The 24,614-nt window shown below is 43.5% G+C and overlaps 1 long non-coding RNA gene across 1 annotated transcript in view; it reads right to left on the bottom strand.

Annotated features, from left to right (window-relative positions):
• Window positions 593-24,614, bottom strand: part of LOC110256781 — an 86,043-nt gene continuing 62,021 nt past the window's right edge. The window contains exons 3-4 of the long non-coding RNA XR_002338763.1: window positions 1,487-1,575; window positions 593-1,096 (exon numbers count right to left, since the gene is read on the bottom strand). This is a non-coding gene — a long non-coding RNA (uncharacterized LOC110256781). The remainder of the gene's footprint in view (window positions 1,097-1,486; window positions 1,576-24,614) is intronic.

Genomic DNA, 24,614 nt, shown 5'->3' with positions numbered 1-24,614 from the left:
TGACACCTCTCACTTCTCCTCTTGACCCATGGGCCAGAACAAGAAACCTAACTGCCAGGGGCTGGGAAACACAGCATGGGGATGGGGACAATGCAGTGGGTACTGAAGAGCAAACCTGCCACATAGCCCACTTCACCCAGTGCCATTACTGTGTTAGATACAGAAATCTGTCTGCGGAATTCATAACTAAAATGACATGGTTAGCGATCCGCATACATCCTGTGCATGCATTACTCAGTTATCTCCTAGAACTCAGACTGCGTTTGTTTTTTTTGTTTGTTTGTTTTAACCTCAATTAATTTGCTAGAGCAGCCCTGGCTGCAGCCAATAATTCTTACCTCTAAATAAGTGTCATTGAAACCTGTTTTGCTCTCTGGTGATCGGGCTATGACCTTTGGTAAACAGGCCATAACCAACTAAATTCCACTGATTTCCTTCCAAGAACAGAGTCATGTAAATGAGATTATATCTATACATGATGCAGAGCATTCATCAGTGGGACCAGACTTCCCGTGTGGCTCGCAGCATAACTACTCAGGGTTGCTTCTATCGGTGGGACCAATGTATTTTCATTGCAAATAATTAGTTAGACTCAGAGATGTCATATTGCAGTTAAGAATCTTTAAATAGGCTTGAGGTACTGTTGCAGGATTTACAATTTACATACAGGGAGACAGGACACGGAGGCCTTTTTTTTGCCAGGAAGCAGTGTTTATTTGTGCCGGCACTGGCTCAGCAGATTCATCTCCAAAGGCTGAGTCCCAAATGCAGCAGGGCGTCGCCTTATATACCCCGTTAGGTTTCCTGCCACATCTAGATTCCTTTGTCCCCCTTATAAGGTGTTCTATAATTTCTGAGTGGACAGTTACAGATAGGCCGGCGCTCATGGACGCAGGTTATGCTATCTTGTTGTCGAACCTCACTGGCACACACAGATGCTGGTGTTGCATGCTGCCTTCCCTTTGTTCTGGGAGGGCTCTGCCCCCTCCCCACTACAATACAGTTTCTCAGTCATTTGGGGCAGTGTTTCTCAACCATGGGAGTCACTCCAGCAGCTTCTTCCAAAAATAAGCATCCAGGCTGATCCTCCAAATTCCTAATTCAACAGAGGTATACTCATTAGGATTACTGTGGTTGCAAATAAAGAATCTGATGCTGGCGACTTGAAAAACGAAAGGGAAGAGTTTCCAGAAGGGAAGTAGGAAGTTTACAGAGCTGAGTTGCCTGGGCTTGGGAATGGCAGAACTGGGGCACTGCAGGAAACACAGCAGCCAGGGTTCAAGGTGGCTCACCCCCATCGCCCTCCCCTATTCATAAATCTCTGTGCACGTTTATGTTTCCTAGAAGGAGTTGCTGGCCTAGTGTCACAGAGAAGCATATCTCCACCCCCGGATCAATCAGCTGTGGTGGGGGAGGGGGGAATCCTCCACTAAACTGTATAACCCGGAGCAAGCGACTTGGGTTCTTCATGCCCCAGTTTCCTCACCTGTGAAATGGACATGATTATAGCATCCGTCCTGGAGGAGCTGCTGTGAGTGCATCCTGCAGTCCCAGTTGGTGTCTAATACTTGGGATCTAGAACATGTGTCATTTGGAATTAGGATTGGTAGATTTACTGAGCACTTAACAATGGGCAAGCAATATGAAGCCTTTTACTTTGCATTGGCCTCTTTAATTTTCCAAAGAAAGCTACAGAGAGCTCCTGGTGTCCGATACCTTGCACAGAGCATGGCAAATGCTCCAAAAACATCGAATGAATGGATCAATGAATGAGTGAAATGAAATGGATGCAGGTGGTGACCCCACCTCTTCCACTGCAGACACCAGACTATATATATATATACCTAACACTTGCTGGTCAGGGGAGTGGAGCTTAGGTCTCATGGGGCCACCATTCCAGTTGGTTCCCCCTGTAGAGACCAATGGCCCCTCTCCAACACTTAGCCTCATTTTTTACAAATATATTGACTATATGTGAAAGCACAGGACTGCCAGTTCTTCATCGATTTCTTTAAGGGTTTGTGTGTGTGTGGCATGGGCTCCAAAAACAGGCAAATCTGGCTCCAACCCTGATTCTTTATACTTCCTGTGTGACTTTGGGATAATTATTTTCTGTTTCTGAGCCTCAGTTTCACAATGTGCAAAATGGGGATAAAGATAAATAACTCGGCAGTTGTAGTACAGTTATGCAAAGAAATGCATGGTGAAAACAGCACAATTCTTGCTACACAGTAGTGCAATCAATGCTAGCCACAAGTATAGTAGTACTTAACACTCATCACTGAGGATGATACTTTCCTTCCTGGTAAAGAAAAGAGATGAAAGTAAACTAATTCCGAAGCAGTAATTTATTTTTTAAAGCATATCTGTTTCCTTGATGTTTGCTTTCCGTGAGATCTGCTCTTTTCGCCTCACCTACGGAACATGGATTCGGGAATGAGATTGCCTGGGTTTGAATCCAGATTCACCACTCACTAGCTAAATGACCTGGGGCAAAAATTTAACTTCTTTGGACTTCGATTTCCTCCTCTGTAAAATACAATGATAGTAGTACTTAACTCAGAGGATTGTTATGAAGATTAAATGAACTAGTATTTATAAAATAGAAAGCCCATTCATAGCAAGCACTATTTTAGTTTATTAAATAAATGAAAGAGAATACAGAGGATAATTTCTTATCCTTAGGTGTATTCAGGTAGCGGCTTCCAGACATGACGTCTTGGTAAAGATGCCAGTTACACCAAGTGAGGCCATTTTACTTATGCACTCATCATTTGATCATTTTTCAAATTTGGATTACAGAGGGCTGTTAACTCATGCTCATGGGGTCTATTCAGCGTGATGGGGGGTGAGATCATGAGGTCTTATATGAATCAAAGTATCTTGACACGCTTTGATCATTGGGAAGTACTGGGGTTTAGCTATTTCCTGGCCTCAGTACAAAGAAGTGACACCTACTTTTAGTTCACTTTGAGGTGGTGACACCTTAGAGCACAGATGACAAAAGGGCTCTGGGAGCCAGCAGATGGTACCTGGTAAACAGCCCCTCCAAGATAAGCAACAGCTGGAGCAGGAAGGTGAAATGCCCCAGAGGAAGTGTTTTGCATATGAATTGTTGCATTTCTGACCAAGTTTCCCTGAGGCTTACCAGAAGGAAGACTTGTAAAACTTTTTTTGTAGGAAACATGGCAGAGGGGAAAAAAGTCCAGGGAATACTATCTTTCACAGTGTTGTTTCATTTTGCTTTTTTTAAATTCAGGTTAAAAAAAAAAAAAAAAAAAAAAAACACACACACACACAACACATAGCACAGAATTATCCTAACCATTTTTAAGGGCACAGACCATTAGTGTTAAGCATATTCATACTGTTGTGAAACAAATATGGAACGTTTTCATGCTGCAAAACTGAACATCTCTACCCGTTAAACAATTCTCCTTTTTCCCCTCCCCCCAGCCCCTGGGCACCATCATTCTACTGTTTCTATGAATTTCACTATTTTAGATACTTAACTGGAATCATACGGTATTTGTCTTTTTGCAGCTGCTTTGTTTCACTTAGCATAATATCCTCAAGCTTTGTCCATTTTGTACCTTGTGACACTATTTCCTTCCTTAAGGCTGGATCCTATTTCATTCTATGAATGCTCCATATTTCGTTGGTCCGTTCATCTGTGCCACACAGTATTCACTTCCACCTCTTGACTGTTGCAAACACGGCTGCTATGAACATGGGTGCACAACCATCTGAGACCCTGCTTTCAATTTTTTGGTATATACCTAGGAGGAGGATTGCTGGATCATAAACAGTTCTATTTTTAATTTTTTGAGGTAGCTCCACACTGTTTTCATGGTGACTACACCATTATGCATTCCCACCAACAGTGTACAAGGGTTCCAGTTACTCCACAACCTTACCCAGTTATTTCCTGTTTTGTTTTGTTTTGTTTTTAATAGGAACCATTCTGATGGGTGTGAGGTGATATCCCATGTGACTTCAATTTGCATTTTTCTGATGATTAGTAATGTTGAACATCTCTTCACATGCTTATTGGCCATTTGTATATCATCTTTGGAGAAATGTCTATTCCATATTAAACATCTGTTTTAATTGGGTTATTTGATTTTTTTGTGAAGTTGCAAGAATGCTTTATATATTCTGGATATTAACCCTTAATCAGATATGTGGTTTGCAAATATTTCCTTCTACTCCATCGGTTGTCTTTTCACTGGTGATTGGCATCCTTTAATGCACAAAGGTTTTTCAGTCTGATGTAGTCCCTTCTGCCTATTTTTGCTTTTGTCACCTATGATGTCATCCAAGACATCATTGCTAAGTTCGGTGTCATGAAGCCTCTCCCTATATTTTCCTGTAGTTTTATGATTTTAGGTCTTACACGTTAAGTCTTTAATTCATTTCTGAGTTAATTTTTGTATATGGTACAAGATAAAGTTCCAACTTCATTCTTCTGAATTAGTAAGGCAGGAGGTAGATGGGTCCCTGGGCTGAAGAACAGCTGAGACTGGTCGGGCTGAGTAAATTGGGCCCTGCTTCTCTTTGACACGTCAAGGGGAAAGTTAATTGCAGGAGTGGGGCTCTGCTGGAGTGAAAAGATAAGATTTCCACTTCAATCACTCCTGGGGTCAAGGAGACCTTCCCAATTACACATGTGCAGTTGAGACTCCTAGGGGTCAGAAAGGGAGGGGGCACCAGGTCATAGCAAGTCTTGATACCGTCCCAGAACCTTTTGATCTGGAATCTATCTCGACCAAAAGATGTGCACGCATATCGGGGAGGGCCCTGTGGCCAGTCAGGTGTGAGAGATAGAAGCTAACTGGGCAAAGACAAGCAAAGACCTAAAAGATACTGTCCTATATAAGTGATTAAATCTCCTCTCTGGAGTGCTCCTTGCTCAGCGGGACAACTGCACCCACACTCCTCTTTAGGGTGTGTATTAATTCTTTGCTTCTAACTTAAATAAATTAATGCTTCTCCATGTGCTCTCTCACATGTTGTACCGTGACTCTAACAATCAACTTTATACCTGTTTTTACCATCTTTGCCTGCTTGAAACATTCTTGCTTTCAATGGGGGAGTGGGGGGCAAGAATCAGGGCAATTCTGCTTCTAGTTTCTAGCTGGTCTAGTGGCTGGGATTCCTGGTTTTCACCCAGGCTGCGCAGGTTCAATTCCTGAGCAGAAGATTAGGATCTCGCTTCAAGTCGTCACTCACTGCTGCCTCTTCGAAATCATTAGGAAATACGGTTGTCCCAACACCATGTGTTGAAGATTCATTCACCTTCTTTTGACTTTCATCATTAAGAGAGAGGATCAATAAGACTACTAAGAGTTCTCCGAATAGATGCAAGAAGGCCCAACCAGCCAAGAAGAAAGGAGTTCAATTCACACCTCTCTCACTCTGAGCCTCTGTTTCATGGTCCTTGTTGGACTTGCACTTTCAGTCACAGTCCTGACTTTGCTCCCAATCACTGTTCTCAGTTCAGCCTTCTGACCATAGGGAATCAGATTTACTGCATTTGTTCCTCGATGACTTCTGAAACAATTCCCCATTCAATCCATAACCCAGTGAAGCCAATTTCCTTTGTCAAAACTTTGCTGGCCAGGTTTCATTTCATCTTCTCAGCACTTACTAATCAGAACTGAGATTTTTTAAATTCTTTTTCCAAATGTTTGGAACTCCAGCAAAATACAGGTGATGTTAAAGTTACATTTCTTCCTTTAAATTTTGTCTACTTGCAAAAGCTATCTGTAGCAGCTTAATGTTTAACAATTTCATTTCATTTCTTGAAAGGTTAATCGTATTTTAACTTAGTTAAGCTAGTAGAGTCTAAAGCCACCACTGTCCAACCCTGGTCAAATGGGTATATCCATACCCATCTCTTTTAAACCTACTTAACGTACAAATAAAGATGACTGCAAAATCACACATTCCATCTCACACCATTCACTCCACGCACTTCTACCTCGAACAACTGAAAGCACACTTCCAAACGGAGGATACAGAACTCCTTCATCTTTGAGTCATGTTCCTTCATCTTCTAGCTGAGTCACACTCCCCTTTTGATATCTTGTAACAAATACTGAGATACAAAGTTAACGGCTTTTAACAATCTAATATAAGATGGTTGGGAATGGGAAGGAAAGGTAGGAAATAATGAATATAGACACAAATACTGGCTTATCCAAATAAATAAAAATGCTCATAACTATTACAGCTTCTGCAACTTATTTCTGCAACTGATCGCATGGTAAGAGCTGGTATAACGTTCTTTCACTGTCCACTCTTGACACCTTTTGCCTTCAGCAAGTCATGATTCCTTGACTGGAGAGGCGACTCAAACCTTTGATTCGGAAGGGTCTGGGCTACTGGAAGTCCTGGATGACTTATATCACTGTGGCTTTCCACTGACTTTTACCACAGGACCCAGTGGTTCTAAGAGGTGCTGGGAGGTACTCCTTATCTCTACCGCATAGAAGGAATCCTTGATAGACAGGTTCGCTGATCCCAGCCAGCACAGAAACTCCCTTCTTTGCCTGTTGACTCACTGGCACGATGAGCTTACAGTGGCTGGCTGGCAGCCTCAAGTTCCCATTTAAGTGAACTGTTGTTGTGTCTCCTGGTGGAAGCACTTGTCCCTTGGGAACTGAGATCTCTAGACCAGTAGACCCAAAGCCTCAGAGATGGAAAGCAAAATTCAGTCTTGGCTGCTTAGGAGTAACAGTGAGGGGCCGCTTCCATAGTCACCCTGTGATTCCCAGCACCATGAACGTTATGCGGAAAACAGCAGCATATACGGACTCTTGATTTAGAGCGTGTGATCCCAACCCTACAAGGTATTTTCACCCAACTGGCTCTGTAAAAGTGGATCTTCAAAAAGGCAATTCATTGTCCATCAGGATGATGTGGATACAGTCAAATCAGTGAATTCTATGAACATGAGTCTACCGACACACTTTATTTGCTCAAGCACAATCTCAAATTTACTCCTTACACTGGATGATGGACTGCTGCTATGTCCACCCAACCTTACGACTTAGAGGGCAATGTCCAGTTCATGACAGGTGGCTCAGGTCACATGGCCTTTCGAAGGCCTGTCATAAAGCATTTGGTGTTACCCAGTAGCACTTGTCGACACCCGTGATAAAGAACCACTTCCTGCAAGTTATCCAGTGCCTTAGAAACAACCAATCAAACCATTATGCCCCATATTTTCACTAAATATTCAGTGTCAACAACTATTTGGTCACTGATAAAACCGTGGGAGCAGGTGAAAAAGTACTTAAGAGGCTGTTGACTTTACATCTGAAGGGTCTGTGGTCTCTGACTCTTCCGGGTGTAAGTCGGGAAGAAAAGCTGGGCATGAGGAGAGAGAGAGGATATAGTGAAGCCTTCAGAGATGATCTAAAACACACAAGGACAAACTGGAAACCGCAGCACAACCAGAACGCATGTCCATCTCTCACCACATCAACCTTGAAGATGTGGTGACTGGCAGAAGAGTCTGGTAGCCCCTGCCACAGAGTTGCACACACACCTGCCCCAGGACCTGGAGAAGCTGGGGAGGAGGTTTGGGGGAAGCGGGCGGGGGGAGCTGAGGGCTCACCTGCTGTCCTGTGACAGTATGGGAGTCGGCAACAAGGTGGAGGGCCACCAGGTGCCTGCTCTGCTGACCTTCAGAGGGCAAAAGCTGGCACTTCGCATCTGCCCCTAAATCCTGTACAAAATCCTCTATGGCCAGCCTGATCCAGAACCAGACAAGGAATCCTTGGACACAAAGTTCTACGTGTCTTGACAGGATTTAGAGCCAGGACAGGGATGGAAATCATTTCTCAGACTGCTGGAAATCTCTAAGACAATTGTTCAGGAATACGTTTTCTACTCAGCATCTCTCTTTTTCTTTTTTGATCTTCATATTCACCGGCCTGCAATTATTTGGTGACTAATCTTCACAGTTAATGCTTATTGCACATTTACTAAGTAACAAATCCTAGTCAACTACCTTACATCTTTAATTCACTTAATTCTCACATCATTCCATGGGGTAGGTCCTATTTTACTGATGAAGAAATTAAAGCTGGTGGAGATTAAAGAGCTTCCCAAGATCGTACAAACAGTAAGAGGCTGGGCAGGCATCGGAACAGAGTCGGTCTGACTCCGGTTTTTAGCCGCTGGTGCTGTAATACTCCTAACTTCAAACAGGATCCAAACATTAATAAAGATCTTAACACAAATGAAAAGCAGAGAATCCCTCCATGAATTTGGTTTTGAGGGAAAAGAAACATTTTAAAGAATATCTGCAATCATAAAAAGCTAATGACACTTATCACGCATACTTAATCCAGGGGTACCATAACTTTCTTCGAATCTCCAGAGGAGCATAAGATTGCAGCGCTAGTTTTAAAAGGCATTATGACATAAAATAATAGATCTGTATTCAAGTCGCATAGGATATGAGAGCAACACTAAAGTAAGGCAGATGAGGTGTTGTAAAAACAAGGTAAGGGGAATGTATATTTACATTTTTTTTTCAGTCACTCTTATAGCTAATATTTGGGAAGAGCAGTGTGGGTAAGTGGCTGTGGGCACAGAAGAGACAGAAGCCCTGCCAGGCTGTTGAGTCTACAAGGGGAGATAAAGCGCCCAGAGAGCAGATGTGGCGTTTCTCCTACTCGAACCAGAACACAAGGCAGAAGGAGACCCGAGAGGAGGAGAAAGCAAGGGAGAGAGAGTTTAGTAAAGGAAGGAAATGCCATCCTAGCCTGATCTCTCTTCTCTTCGCTTTTGGTATTCATGGAAACCCAGGTTTGTGGGAAAGCTCGAAATGATTTTCTTTTAGGCCGAAGAGACTTAAATTCCATGGAAAAACAATGACCAGGGGAGTCCCGAGATCAGAGCCCCCATCCCTGTTTCTCCCTCTAACTCACGAGGGGGTCTGTTTGCATTCCTCTCTAGGTCTCAGTTTTATTTCCTGTAAAATGGAGTGGGAGGGTGGTCCTGAAGACAGCAGATTTTCTTTCAAGTGCTAGAGTTCTCACAGTCTAGCAGTCTATGACGGTAGACTTTTATACAGAGAGGAGTGGTCCTCACCCCCACTGAAGAAGCACACCCTTGATGCTGAATTGTGTTGCCGAGGATGCTGCCACTGCTGTGTTCTGGCTGACTTTTACTCCATCATGTCATTGTTGTGGCTTTGTTTTTTCTTTCAGTGTCAGTGATACATCCACCATGACCCTGCCATTTTCCCTTAAGGCCACAGATGGCTGAAATCACAAGCCCATCTGAGCCCCAGGACAGAGCCAAGAGAATCTGCTCCCTGACCAGGCCCTGGGAACAGAGCATTATCCCCAGAGGACGTCAGTAGCCCCAAATTATCAGTAGTAGGACCCTGTATACATTAGGAGGACAGACTTACGTGATTCTTAACGAACATTTTTAGGACTAAGTTAAAAGCAAATTAGTTGAAAGTAATCTGAGCATAAAAGCAAAATGGTTTCAGCTATACATTACCAAAAGGAGCGATGTGTGGGGTGCGTGTGTATCCTGCAGAGAGATTTTAAGTTGGGTAAGCACCCAAGCTCTGTGGCTCCCATGCTAAGAACGGCCCCCACTAACCAAGCCCAGTCACTAGACCAATGTGCATTTTCTCATCTAAGCCTCACATTAAGCTCAGGTGGATGCTATTTCTATCTCATTCTGTAAATGAGGAAACAGCCTTAAGCAGGAGAAATGTGTGTTGTCCAAACCGACACAGCTAAAAGAAGACTTGGGAATTTAATCCAGGTCTAACTCCAGACACTTCTGTCCTCCTGTCTTACATTTTTTTTGTTGTTTTGTTTGCTTGTTTTTTGGGTTTTTTTTTTTTTTAAGAGAATGGAACTTTGCCTTAACTTGTGTACTTGTGCCTCTAGACTATCGACCTTGGCCAGGTTGAAGGGGTGGGGTGAGACTCCTGCTATGGGTGTTGAACATGGCTGAATGGGGCGTGATCAATAACGTTTATTGTATAAATAACCACGTGCCTAGCTCCGTGCTGGGTAGGAGCTAGAAACACACAAACACGAATAATGTAAAACAAAGAGGCCCCCGTTGCACTAAAGGTCTTATGTCAAAATTTCAGGGTGATCCAGATCACAGAGCACTAAACTGTGCTCGGATGAACTGCTGAGTCTCCTTAGAGAAAGTTCTCTGTGAAATGAGCCTTGAAAGCACTACTGAAGCTCCATAGGAGCCCACCACTGAAGGAAGAGAGAGGAGAAGTGTATTTAAGGTAAAACCATAGGAAATAAAGGCAGGCCTGAGAGTGCCAGAGCCAGCCTCCCCTGCTTCCTGAGAGTCTGGAAAGCCAGCACACTGGCTTTGGGAATGCTCGTGTTTCTCTTTAATAAGCGGGACTGACACTCAGTCTGCTCCTTTGCGGTGTGATGTGAATTAGCAATACTGAAGTGAGGCACCTGTGGCCTTGCCAGGCCGTGAAATGAATCAAGCACGGATAACAGCTTTTCTTTCATCCTGCCATGAGTCAAAAAACACTCGGTCCCCAAACATGTGGGCAGCCATCACGAATTTCTTGAGAACCAAAAAGAAAGGGATCAGTGAGCATTTAACGTTCTAAAAGGAATCATCTCACAGCCAATCCGTATTTGGAGAGCAGAAGAAGCCTCCTGCTCCAGATAGGGCTGCTTTAAAAATTTTTTTTTTCATTTAAAAAATTTTAAAAGGTGGGGGTGGGGAAAGGAAGAATAAACCAACTTTGAAGTGAACCAGTAGGAAACAGAGGAAGTCATTATCTGAACGAAAGAATCCTGCTTGGTTCTCCTTCAGGGCCCAGGTCTACCTGCATTTATATGAAGCCTTGCAGAAGAGGCTTTAAAAAATCTGGAATTATACTTAAACTAGGACTATTAAAAGACTATATGGAGAGAAAACTAAAATCAGGCTTCAAAGTCAAGAGATCTGTGCCATAACACATAGCACGGGCCTCTTTGTGCTATAATAGTCCTTGGCAGCAGGTTCTGAAGCTGATGGAGGCTTGTGTAAATGCCTTCCTCCTCTTTGTTTCCTGGTTTACTCTTTTATCATGTCCCCAAATTGTCTGCAAATTTTTCAAGCACTTTCTGAATCTATCCATTGAGTAGGCCCTGGGCCTTTGTTCCACACTTTTACCTCTTGTTTACCTTTAAACTCTCCTCCTTCAGGTGAGAAAGGACAGTGTTTATCCAAGGCCAACAGAAGTGAAAAGTTTGAAACCTTGACTCCTCGACAGATTCATAATTAGGATTTTCTCTTTACCTCACCTCTCAGATTGCCCGGCACCCCCTCATTCTACACAATGAGTTTGTTCTAAAAATACTATTACTCGAATTTTTTTTTAAAGTAAATTAGATGTTAAGTTATAGACAGGGATTTTTCTACTTAGGGAAAAGCCTTGGTGAAATATTTTATAAAGCAAACAGAATGTTCAAAAATGTTTGCCTCCTTAAAAATTCACCTATAAATCATATTTTTAAGTGTATTAAAAAATCAGAATTCTATTCTGCTTAAAGTTTGCATCAGCATATTGTGCATATTCATTGGTGATTATCATTAATATTAAACCTTAGAAAAAGCTTCCTTTCCTCAAAATCAGTGCTCCTTTACAAACATGGCAAAACAATACCAGCTTCCAAAGTTCTATAAGAAACGAAGTTCAGGCTGGAGATTTCAGACTTGGAGGGGTTTCCTTGTTCAATCAACTGATGATAGGATGAATTTTTAGGCACTTCTGAAAATTATACCAACTATAATTTTACCTACCTCAGAGGCAACTTTTTAAGGTAGCTATATTTTCAAATGAAATTCTATTTCTTCCCCAAAGTATACTCACTGAAAAAGTACAGAGAAGAAAAGCAACACACAGAGATAAATTTAAATGAATTTGAATTAACAAGAAAGCTCTGGGCAATGGTGAAGATGCAGTATTTGTGGCATTTTTTACTTTATAAAGAAATTTCAAGGAGTTCCCATCATGGTGCAGCAGAAACGAATCCGACTAGTAGCCATGAGGATGCAGGTTCAATCCCTGGCCTCACTCAGTGGGTCAGGAAGCCGGTGTTGCCATGAGCTGTGGTGTAGGTCACAGACACAGTTTAGATCCCGAGTTGCTGTGGCTGTGGTTTACGCCGGCAGCCCTAGCTTCGATTTGACCGCTAGCCTGGAAACCTCCCTATGCTGCAGGTGTGGCCCTAAAATAGCAAAAAAGCAAAACACACAAACAAACAAAACCCTCCAAGAAGTAACCAGAAGGAATCCCAGACACTCCTCCTGTAGACTATTATAAAGAGAGAAAACTGGCCTAGCGAAGTTAAGAATTAGATGAAGTTTATCTGTTTCTTTTGTTTTTCATCTCACCTCCATTTCTCCTTCCCCACCTTCTTTGGAACAAAGTGTCTTGTGTTACTGTATGGAGTCCCCCAGAAAGAGCCAGTTAGTGAACTGTTTGTGAGATGAAAATTAGTGACACAGAATTACCTTGCCCTACTTCCCGTGGCCCATTGAAGCTTCTCCTTGCACACTGTCCAAAGCATCGTTATCAAGAGTGTGGTCCTCAAGCCAGCAGCACTGGTATCACGTGAGAGTTTGTTAGAGATGCAAATTCTCACGGTAGTAAAATAGGTACCTCGAAGAGAAGTCTTCACTCCCCTGACACTGCAGACTATTCACAGTAGCCAAGAGAGGGAAACAACCTAATGCCTGTGGATGGATAAATGAATAAAGAAATTGTGCTTTATATAAACTCTGGAATATTACTCAGCCTTGCAAAAGAAGATACGGCCATTTGCAACAACATGGATGAACTTGGAGGACATCGTGTTGAGTAAAATAAGCCAGGTACAGAAAAGAAGAAAAAAAAAATCCTGCATGATGCCCCCTAAAAGTCAAATACATAGAAGCAGAGAGTAGAATGGTGGTTACCAAAAACAAGGGAGGTGGGAGAAATGAGATGCTGGTCAAACGGTACCAAGTTGAAGTTGTTTGGGATGATTAAGTCTAGGAATCTAAGTACAGCATGATAACTATAGTTAATAACACTGTGTGGAATGCTAGAAAGGCTTGCAACTAAAAAAAAAAAAAGTAAAAAAAGAAAGATTAACAGTGTGCAGAGACGGATAACATTAATCAGCTTCTTGTAGTAATCATCTCACTACATATACATATATCATACAGTACTCATTAAATATACACAATTTTTCTTCAAAAATAATTTAAAAAAAATACAAATTCTCAAGCCAAACCTTGACCCACTGACTTAGAATCAGGGTCCAGGACACTGTTGTAACAAGCTTTCCATGGCGCTCTTATGCCATGAAGCTCACTGACGTAGAGAAGCCATCAGAGAGAGAACGCCAGCAGCGGGGGAGGCAGGATGAGCAGGAGCTCTCCATGGCCCTTTCCAACAAAGCACTTTCACCCACTAACTGTAAAACTGTAAGCCAATTATTGACATGCAAAATGCAAAATGAAAACCCAATAGCCAAGACATGGAAATAACTTAAATGTCCATTACCAGATAAATGGGTTAAGAAGATATGTCACATATATACAATGGAATACTATTCAGCCATAAAGAAGAATGAAATAATGCCATTTGCAGCAATATGGAAGCAACTAGAGATTCTCATACTAAGTGAAATGAGTTAAAAAGAGAATGACAAATACCATATATCACTTATATGTGGGATCTAAATTTGGCACAAATGAACCTATTTACAAAAGAGAGAGAGCTTCATAGCCACAGAGAACAGACATGTGGGTGCCAAGGGAGTAGGGGAGAGGGAGTGGGATGGACTGGGAGTTGAGGGTTAGTAGATGCAAACTATTACATTTAGAATATGGATAAGCACGAGGACCTACTGCATAGCACGGGGAACTATGTGCAAACTCCTGGGATAGACCAGGATGGAAAATAATACCAAAAAAAAGATGCATGTGTCTGTGTGTGTATATATATATACACACACACACATATATATACATGACTGAGTTATTTTGCTGTATAGCAGAAATTGCCATTACGTTATAAATCAGCTATAATTTAAAAGAAGAAAAACAAAAGAAAACAACAACAACAAAAAAAAAAAACTGGAAAATGGTCTAAAGTCTTATTGAGTAATTTCCCTGAACTTTGGATGTGAGGATTCAAAATTAATGACTCAAGGATATTGGAAATGAAGAGTATGTCTTACTTAATTCTCCGTGTCTCCAGGGAGAGGCTAATTGGGGCCCATAAATTGGAAGAAATTACTTAACGAGTTGATTAATGTCCTGAGAATGGAGGGGCCCAAAATGGCCACTTTCTGCTGATTTCTAAAAAGGATTTAATTAAAATCAATTGCTTAACCCTACTGTAAACAAGCCGTATCAATCTCTGCTGTGGAGAGTCTCATCAACAGGCAAGATCAGGCCACAGTCAGCAGGATTTCAGAGATTCAGTATTTGCCAAAAGACTATTTATCACCTACAGGAATGTAAGAGCATAGACGGAAAAATCAAACATCAATTTCAGCCAAGAATAGATTTTCCTGTAAGTGGGAAAGGTGAACACCCAGCCTCGAGTCATCTGGAGTTAAGTAAATTATTCTCCTGGGTTAAACTGCTGTCAGGCTATACTTTATAGTCCCAGCGTTTGCTGTGCCTTTTCAACAATTTGCACACACTGAGGTGTGGGTCTGTGGGAACAGATGGGTAGGCTCACACTGCTGAGTTGGGGCCAGCACGGTGAAAGCATCATTACTCAGCAGATGCTCTTGGCACTGCAAGATTCCCCAGGTGCTTTGCATGAGCCCAGGTCTGTCCATGCCCCACTCCCACTCCCTCCACCATGGCCTCGAGCCACCTCGTACTTTTCCCTCCAGTCTCAGGGCTCTGTTCAAGTTCACTCTGCTTCCCCAGGCTTTAACTACTCTTGCTTCAACTGAGAGAATTCTCCTGGCAGGAAGAGAAGCTGACCTACATCTGAGAAGCAAAGAATCTGGGAGGCCAGCACAGTTAAGACTGAGCAGCATGGAGGACACAGGTAACTCAAAACTAAACCTAGGCAGGCCTGGGTTGGAGTGAGGGGCAAAAGAATGGTCCCCCCAAAGATGTCCTCGTCCTTGTCTCAGGACCTGTGAATATGTTACCTTTCATGGCAAAGGGTGATTAAGGTTGCTGATGCAGAAAGTCTGCTGACTTTGAGATCAAGGAGGTTTATCCTGGATTGTCTGGGTGGGACCCATCTAATCACATCCTTCTTTTAGTGGAAGAAGAGAGAGAGAGAGATGCAGTGTGAGCAGGACTTGACCTCCTGCTGCTGGCTCTGAAGATGGAAGAAGGGAAACGTGGGGAGCCTCTAGAAGTTGGAAAGACAAAAAGCAGATTCTTTCTTAGAGCCTCTGAAATGAAGGCAGCCCTGCTGACCCACTGATCTTGGCCCTGTGAAACCCATGTGGGACTTGTGACCTACAGAACCGTGATACACTAAATGTGTGTTGTTTTAAGCCACCTGGCTTGTGGTTATTTGTTACAGCAGTGATAGGAAACTCATACAGTCAACAAGGGCTGAGGGGTTGGGCCTCTTGGTGGGGGAGGGCTCTGCGGGCTTTGCAGGACCTGCTCTGGCCCAGGTCTCAGGGTTGGATGGGCGCTGCCTGGCTGGAGGCGAGAAATGGGGAGGAAGCAAGAAGGGAAAAAGACCCCTGGTTTCTAACCATTAATTCACCCTTGAAGTTTCACAAAGGCAGAACTGGTGGAAATTCAAAGAAATAAGGTGAGCACTCATTAATTATATAAAACAGATTTGATTTGCACCTTTTAGAAAATGAAGCTGTGTACAATTGTCTGTTTACAGCAATCCTGGCAAAGCAATTTTACTTTCAGAGTAGAACATTATGTGGCCAGTGAAATTGCTTTTCATGTCAAAAGAAAAACGGAGCCTTGTATTTAACAAACTCCTTATTTTGTTAGAAACATTTTGACTTTAATAGCTAATCATAGGTCATTCAATAACTAAAATACACACTATTCAAATTTTTGTGGGATTTGTGTAAATTCACACTTCATCGCCTTCCTGCACGATGGAAGGACAGAGATCCTCAAAAGAGGGAAGATATTGTGCTGAAAGACATGAGACAGGTGGGTGCTTTTTAGCGGCCTTTAGTGAGAGAAACGCAAGGGTTCGCCATCACACTCCATCCCATCAGCCCCAGGTGGAGAGGAGACTCTGTTAAGCCACATGCTTGGCCTTCAGGGCAAGACCAATGCCACACTTAACTTGGAGCTGCGGGTCAAAGGTCTCACCTCTCCCTTGTCCGAGCTGAAGGGTCCATGTGCGCTGGCCGCACAGCAGTCAGACCATGTCGGCCTTGGGACCAAACAGGGCTCTCCTGCCATTTCATTCTCTCTGGGCTCAAGTCCCCCAGGAGCTGGCTTTCCTCTGAAGCAGCTTAGGTTTAGGAAACAAAGATTCTCCATGTGGCCAAACCCATCTTACTAAGGATATCTCCACTGGGTCTCGGTCCAAGGGCCAGTTAACAAGCAAGTTGTTAGCAGGGTATATTAGTCAGGGTTCTCTAGAAAAGCAGAGTTCCCTGGTGGCGCAGCAGGTTAAGGACCTGACATTGTCACTGCTGTGGCTCAGGTTTGATCCCTGGCCCAGGAACCCCCGCATGCTGTGGACACAGTCCAAAAAGAAAAAAGAAAAGAGCGTGAAGGATCTAGAAAAAGAGAACCAATCTATTTGAAGATTTATTATAGGAACTGGTTCACATGGTTATAGACGCCAAGGGGTCCCACGACCTGCCATCAGCAAAGTGGAGAACCAGGAAGCTGGAGCTATAGTATAATTCAGTTCCAGTCCAAAGGCCTGAGAACTAGGAGCACTGATGTCCAAGGGCAGGAGCAGATGGAGAGTGAGGTCACCTTTCTCCCACCTCTTTGTTCTATGGGGGCCTGAGTAGACTGGATGATGCGCATGGGCGAGGACCACCTGCTGTCTCCATCCACCAATTCAAACGCTTATCTCTTCCAGAAGCCCCCTCACAGACACACCCTGTCTGGGCGTGTTTCACAGCTATCTGGGCATCCCTTACCCCCGTCCAGCAGACACATGAACCACACTCTACATGTTTTCCACCACTGTGCTCCAGTGCCCTCTGGAAATACGTGAAGGAAGCACAGGGGGCTAAAGCCTGATTCAGGGGCGTCCTGGGACCACAACCAACTTCCAGAGGCCATACCCCTCAAACTGTACAATCTGAAAAAGAAGGAAACAGGGGAGAGAAACAGGGAGAAAGGGAAGCGAGGAAGGAGAGAGGGGAGGGAAGACAACCAGAATCACCCTGACCAGTGCCCACTCAGCCCCCCACCACGGGGGACTTGCACAGTCTGAAGTGCCTTCTGGACGGACAGGAGGACGCAGGCACTGCTCCTCCAGGCATCAGAGGCAGGGTGCGTGCATGAGGAAGGGAGATGCACGGGGACTGCCAGGCCAGCACCTTTTCCTTTCCAACCATTTCAACACAGAGCTGTTGAGACAGTAATGATGCCGGTTTCACAGGCTCACTTGTGGGTACAAAGTTCAACACGGCAGGACACGAGCAACGCGTGGAACCCTGTGCCCAGAATGTTAATGTGCATTTGCCCAAAGCAGATGAGCACCGAGAAGTGAGCTTTCCTTTGTCCTTTTTTGGAGATACTGGAGATCTCAGCTGGAGGAAAGTCATAGGCTATCAGCCCAGCCCGTGCTTTGGAATAATAATTTGCTGGGAAACTGCAGCTGTCAAACTTGGATTTACGTGGGGGATGGTAAGCACAACTAATACATTTTGAGGTTTTGCAGTACAATTTAGAGATGTGTCACATCTATCAGATGACGTGTGACCAAGTGTCAGTTCATTTTTTAAAGCTTCTGGGAAGGAGATGGTGGGGAGTTGAGGAGGAGCAGGAGGGGAGTGTTTGAGTACAACAGCTCACTTCTACGTGTGTGTGTGTTCAGGGTTGGGGGTGTATGTGAAGCACTGTTGATTTTCACGTGTCAAAGTCTTACCTCGTGTCAGGAAGTTCACCTAAATGTCTAACCACAACCTTTCCAAATGTGAAGCCTTTTGCCCCAGAGAAGAGATTCCAAGGTAACAGGATCAATAGAATAGAAACGATCCATGCGTCCCCAAGCCCATGGCAGACTTCTGCTGCATTTTAATAGATGCAGGCATTTATTATCATTGATTGCTTGTCTTTTAATTTGACATTTAATAGGGCTCCTTGTCTCTGAGGCATTCAAGACACATTCAAGACACACAACATTCGTTTCCTTTTCACTCTCAGTTAATATTATGCCTTTCTTCCGAGATCATCATTCTCAATCTCCTTTAAATGCTTCCTGAAAGCAAACAGCTGTCTTTCAGCCTTTCTGCCTAAAGTAGTTCCGATAACGATCACAAGTTGTCATGTATTTGAACTTCACTCCTCAACAATATCCGTCTTAGTGACGCTTGCAGTCCTTGGGGCCAGGAACCTCATCTCTTTTATACCTTCTGCAAAGCGTCTTGTGAACTTAGAGCCTTCAATAAATTACACACTGCTGCAGTGGTGATCACTTTCCAGCTCCACCCCTGGGGCTGTGGTCGTCTGTATTTTACGGACATTTCTTTTAACTAGGTCCATTAATTTTGCAGTAAGCATTCCAAGTGTAAATCAGTTCCTGTATGACATGATCCGCCAACTTTTTAGCGTCTTTTTCACAAAGCCACCAATAGGACCCCATTTATAATTTCCTTTAGCTAGACTGGGATTGGTGGTCGTTTTCATGCAGGAGGCAGAAAGCCTTAGTGGATCACTCTCTATTCAGAGGCAACATTTACCTGGGCTATGCTCCAAAGCCTGGGACAGAACTCAGGCTAGCTGAGCTGAGTGTTATGGGGTTCTTCTCAGAGGATGCACCCGCTCATGGGACACCTTTACTTGACCGGGGTGCAGCCCAGGCAGATACCCCAGCAGCTGGTCAGTGGTGGAGACAGAAGGCGGGAATCGTGAGGGTCCCAGCAGAGGGTCCTGGGGCTGGAGTTCGGTTCTCAGATGTGGATGGACTGACACCCCAGGCTTGGAGAAGGAGCCTCCTGCTTTTAGGTCACTTTTCCAGATCTTGAGCATTTAAGCAAGGTCAACTCCTCTGACCCGAACTTGCCTTCAGGGTCCAAGTGAGACAGTCCCGACTCCGCAGCCAGGCAACCGCTGGCCTCTCCTGGGCCCCAGGTGCTGTCCGGGTGGGAAGGTGACAGCAGCAGCCTCATGGAGCAGTACCAGTAACACACAGACAGTGCACAGCACAGACACCTCCAGTGCAGGGGGAGGACTTCTCCATAGTTTTCCATCATTATTCTTATTGCTTTTGAGCCAGATCTTGACTCCCTTGGTTGCAAATCTTCAATGGCTGAAGACTCCGTCCCGCGGGTCTATATTCCCGTAAAAGACAACCAGCTGGGTCTGGCCAGAAAACTCCCCATTCTGGGAACGGAACCAGCATTTCATCAGTGACACCTCCCTCAGGCAGAGCCAGTGACTCCTTCCTCTTGTCACCTGGGAGTCCTGGGTGACAATATCTGGGAGCTAAGTCTCACAGCCATCTAGAGGCCACTTTTCCTCTATTGAGCAATAATAACAAACTGAGCTCCCTCCTACACCACCGAAAGCCCCTCTGTCAGCGTGTAACGGGGAACACTCAGGAAGTATGCAAGGGTCCCACGGCTCCGCTCTGCCCCTGCTTCTCACCTGTCAGACTTGGATGCCTCTTCCCTGCTTTGCCATCCTTGCTCAGCTCTCTCTTTAATCCACCCAGTCCCTATTTGTGAGCATAGCCTCAGAACCCACAAAGGCAGAGCTGTTACCAAAGTTCAAGGAACCATATCAGAGCCCTCCGAACCAAATATTTCATGAGGCCTCCTCATTGGCCCCTCTCCCTAAGCTCCAAGATAGCTGCCAGGTTGCTGGGGTGTACTCATAATCTCCACACAAAACCTCCACAGTCACATCCCTGTACCAAGTGAGAAAATCTCTGCAGCCACCCATACCCTCCACAGAGTCGCCATCCTTGGACAAAGGGTGCCTCATGGCCCATTCCAGACTCAGCTTGCAGTTTCTTCTTTTGCACAGTCAGTTGCATCAAAGAGTAATTTTCCCCAAAGTGGGGAACCCTAAGCCTTCGTCCACCCTCCATCTCTCGTAACACAAGGAATATGGACACTTTGAATATCTTTTCCTTCAAGGTTATAAGAATCCTAAGCCCAACAGATGAGTATGGCATCCCCAGCAGCACCAGGCTGGTCCTGGACATCCAGCTCATGGAAGGAGCTCGCCAAAGCAGTCTTCCAAAACACAGGCACATCTTCCAAAAAAACGGCTTTGTTTCCATCATAAAGAAGCTCTTGAGGCAGCGCCTCCTTGCCTGACTGCTTGCATCTCTCACAAGTGTCCTATCTTAATAAACCTATTTCTTGCCTATCACTTTGTCTCTTGCCAAATTCTTTCTGTGAAGAGGCTTGAAGAACTTGAACCTCAGTGAGTCCAGACATTGAGCATCCTGAACATCTGGCCAAGATTCTAGGAGCTCAAGATACTTATTGGACACTCATCCTAAAGTAACTTGGGACAGCTTCTCTGAACTTCAAAGATGTCAGTCCATTGTCCTTCTGCCTGCATGATTTCTGATGAGAAGATTCCTGTGACTTTTGTTCATCTTCTTCTATGGTACTGTTAGTCTAGGCAATAACCCAGAAGACCACCATCATGATCAGGCTGAGATCTCCTGACTCCAGCTGATGACTAAGATTCCCCCAAAGAAAGAAGAATGCAAATCAGAGCTATAGCTGCTGGCCTACACTGCAGCCACAGAACACGGGATCCGAGCTGCATCTGCAACCTACATCACAGCTCACGGCAATGCCAGATCCTTCACTGAGTGAAGCCAGTGATTGAACCCATGTCCTAATGGATACTAGTCAGGATGGGATTAAGATGGCAGAATAGAAGGACTGGAGCTCAACTTCTCTCCTAAAAACAACAAAATTCACAACTAAAGGCTGAGCAATCTTCACCCAAATGGACCAGAAACCTTCAAAAAGATATCCTACTCCAGAAGAAAAAGAAGAGGCCACATCAAGAGGTAGGAGGGGTGAATTTGCAATATAAACAACTCCATACCTCCCAGGAGAGAAGCTCCACAGACTGGAAACTAACAGGTTCACAGAGACTCACCTATAAGAGTGGGAGCTCTGAGCCCTACATCAAACTGTCACGGGTGGGGATCTGGCACTGGGAGAAAGAGCCCCTGGAACATGTGGCATTGAAGGCCAGTAGGGCTTGTGTGCAGGAGCTCCACAGGACTGGGGGAAATGGAGACTCCATTCTTAAAAGGCACACACAGACTGTCACAAGGACTGGGTCCCAGGGCAAAGCAAAGTCTCCATAGGAATCTGGGTCAAACCTGACTGCAGTTCTTGGAGGACATCATGGGAAAACACGGGTGAATGTGGCTTGTTGTAAGGGAAGGACATTGGAAGCAAAGCTCTCGGGAATATTCAGCAGCTGCCTTTCTCTGGAGGGGGCCATTTTGGGAAAATGTGGCCCCACCCATCAGTCAGCGCTGAGAAGTCCCAGGGCAAACAACAATCCAGGTGGGATCACAGCCTCGCCCCTCAGTGAACAGGCTACCTAAAGACTCCTCAGGAACACAGCTACTTCTAATCCCATCCAGAGACTAAGCCCCACCCACCAGAGGGATAGGAATCAGCTCCACCTACCAGTGGACAGGCATCAGCCCCTATCAGCAGCCTTGGTACAGAAAGCCCCCATACCAACTTCAGCCACAAGGCGGGCAGACACCAGAAGTAAGAGAGGCTACAACTCTATTATCCGTAAAAAGATCACCACACCATAAACCTATAAAAATGAAAAGACAAAGAACTATAACTCAGATGAGGGAGAAAGAAAAAAAACCAGAAAATCTGCTAAGTGGTGAGGAGATTCTCAGCCTCCAGGAAAAAGACTTTAGATTGTTGATGCTGAAGATGATGCAAGACATTGGAAATAAACTGGAGGCAAAGATGGATAACTTACAGGAAACACTGACCAAAGAGATATAAGATATCAAACTTAAGAGATGCAAAATACAATAACTGAAATAAAAAACTCACTAGAAGCAGCTAAAAGCAGAATACAGGAGGCAGAAGAACAAATAAGCAAGGTGGAGAACAGATTAGTGGAAATTACAGATACAGAACAGAAAAGAGAAAAAAGATCAAAAAGAAATAAAGAGAGCCTCAGTGAACTCTGGGACAATGTTAAACACACCAACATCCATATTATAGGGGTGCCATAAGGAGGAGAGAGAGAGAAGGGAACAGAAAAAAATATTCCAAGAGATAATAGCCAAAAACTTCCCTAACATGGGAAAGGAACCACTCACTCAAATCCAGGAAGAGCAACAAGTACCATATAAAATAAATCCAAGGAAGAATACACTGAGACACATATTAATCAAACTGACCAAAATGAAAGACAGCTAGGTAAAATAAACAAATAACATACAAGGGAACCCCGGTAAGGTTATTGGCAGATTTTTCAGCTGAAACTCTTCAGGCCAGAAGGGAGTGGCATGATATACTTAACGTGATGAAAGGAAAAAACCTCCAACCAAGATTACTTTACCCAGCAAGGCTCTCATTCAGATTTGAAGGAGAAATAAAAACCTTCTCAGATAAGCAAAAGCTGAGAGAATTCAGCAACACTAAACCAGCCTTACAACAAATACTAAAGGAACTTCTTTAGGCAGAAAAGAACAAGAGAAGAAGGGAAGATAAGAGAGCAACAAAAACAAATCCAAAGCAGTTAATAAAATGGCAATAAGAACATACATATCCACAATTTCCTTAAATGTTTATGGACTAAGTGCCCCAACCAAAAGACATAGACTGGCTGAATGGATACAAAAACAAGATCCACATATGTGCTGTCTTCAAGAGACCCACTTCACTTCTAGGGACACATACAAATGGAAAGTGAGAGGATGGAAGAAAATATTTCATGCAAACAGGAATCAAAAGAAAGCTGGAGTAGCAATACTCATATCAGACAAAATAGACTTTAAAATGAAGAATATTTTAAAGTACAAAGAAGGACATTACATAATGATCAAAGGATCAATCCAAGAAGAAGATATAACAATTTTAAATATCTATGCACCCAACCTAGCTTCACCACAATATATAAGGCAACTGCTAACAACCTTAAAAGGACAAATTGACAATAACACAATCATAGTGGGGGACTTTAACACCCCACTTACAACAATGGACAGATCGACCAGACAGAATATCATTAAGGAAACACAGGCTCTGAATGAAACATTAGACCAGATGGACTTAATAGATATTTATAGGACATTCCATCCAAAAGCAATAGAACACACATTCTTCTCAAGTGCACATGGAACATTCTCTAAGATTGATCACATCCTGAGCTACAAATCCAACCTCGGTAACTTTAAGAAAATTGAAATCATATCAAGCATCTTTTCCAACCACAACGCTATACGACTGGAAATCAACAACAAGAAAAAAACTGCAAAAAACACAAACACTTGGAGACTAAACATCATGCTACTAAACAACCAATGGATCACTCAAGAAATCAACAAGGAAATTAAAAAATACCTAGAAGCAAATGACAACAAAGATACAACACTCCAAAACCTATGGGATGTAGCAAAAGCTGTTCTAAGGGAAAAGTTTATAGCAATACAAGCCCACCTCAGGAAACAAGAAAAAGCCCAAATAAACAAGCTAACTTTACATCTAAAGCAGCTCGAGAGAGAAGAACAGACAAGACCTAAAGTTAGTAGAAGGAAAGAAATTGTAAAGATCAGAGCAGAAATCAATGAACTAGAAACAAAGAAAACCATAGAAAAGATCAATGAAACGAAAAGCTGGTTCTTTGAAAGATCAACAAAATTGATAAACCCTTAGCCAGACTTATCAAGCAAAAAAGAGAGGACTCAAATCAATAAAATTAGAAATGAATAAGAAGAAGTAACAGCAGACATCACAGAAATACAAAGGATCATAAGAGACTACTACATGAAACTATATGCCAAAAAAATGGAAAACCTACAAGAAATGGACAAATTCTCAGAAAAGTACAATTTTCCAAGACTAAACCAAGATGAAATAGAAAAGATGAATGGACCCATCACAAGAACTGAAATTGAAACTGTGATTACAAAACTTCAACAAACAAAAGTCCAGGACCAGATGGCTTCACAGGCGAATTCTATCAAACATTTAGAGAAGAGCTAACACCTCTCCCTCCGAAACTATTTCAAAAAATTGCGGAAGAAGGGATGCTCCCAAACTCATTCTATGAGGCCATCATCACCCTGGTACCAAAACCAGACAAAGACTCCACAAAAAAAGAAAACTATAGGCCAATTTCACTGATGAACATTGATGCAAAAATCCTCAACAAAATACTAGCAAACTGCATCCAACAATACATTAAAAGTATTATACATCATGATCAAGTGGGAT

This window comes from Sus scrofa, chromosome 14 (genome assembly GCF_000003025.6).
Source record: "Sus scrofa isolate TJ Tabasco breed Duroc chromosome 14, Sscrofa11.1, whole genome shotgun sequence".
In the NCBI taxonomy this organism is placed as follows: Eukaryota; Metazoa; Chordata; class Mammalia; order Artiodactyla; family Suidae; genus Sus; species Sus scrofa.
The sequence above is the reverse complement of the archived record's forward strand: the minus strand, read 5'-3'. Positions and strand labels throughout refer to the sequence as shown.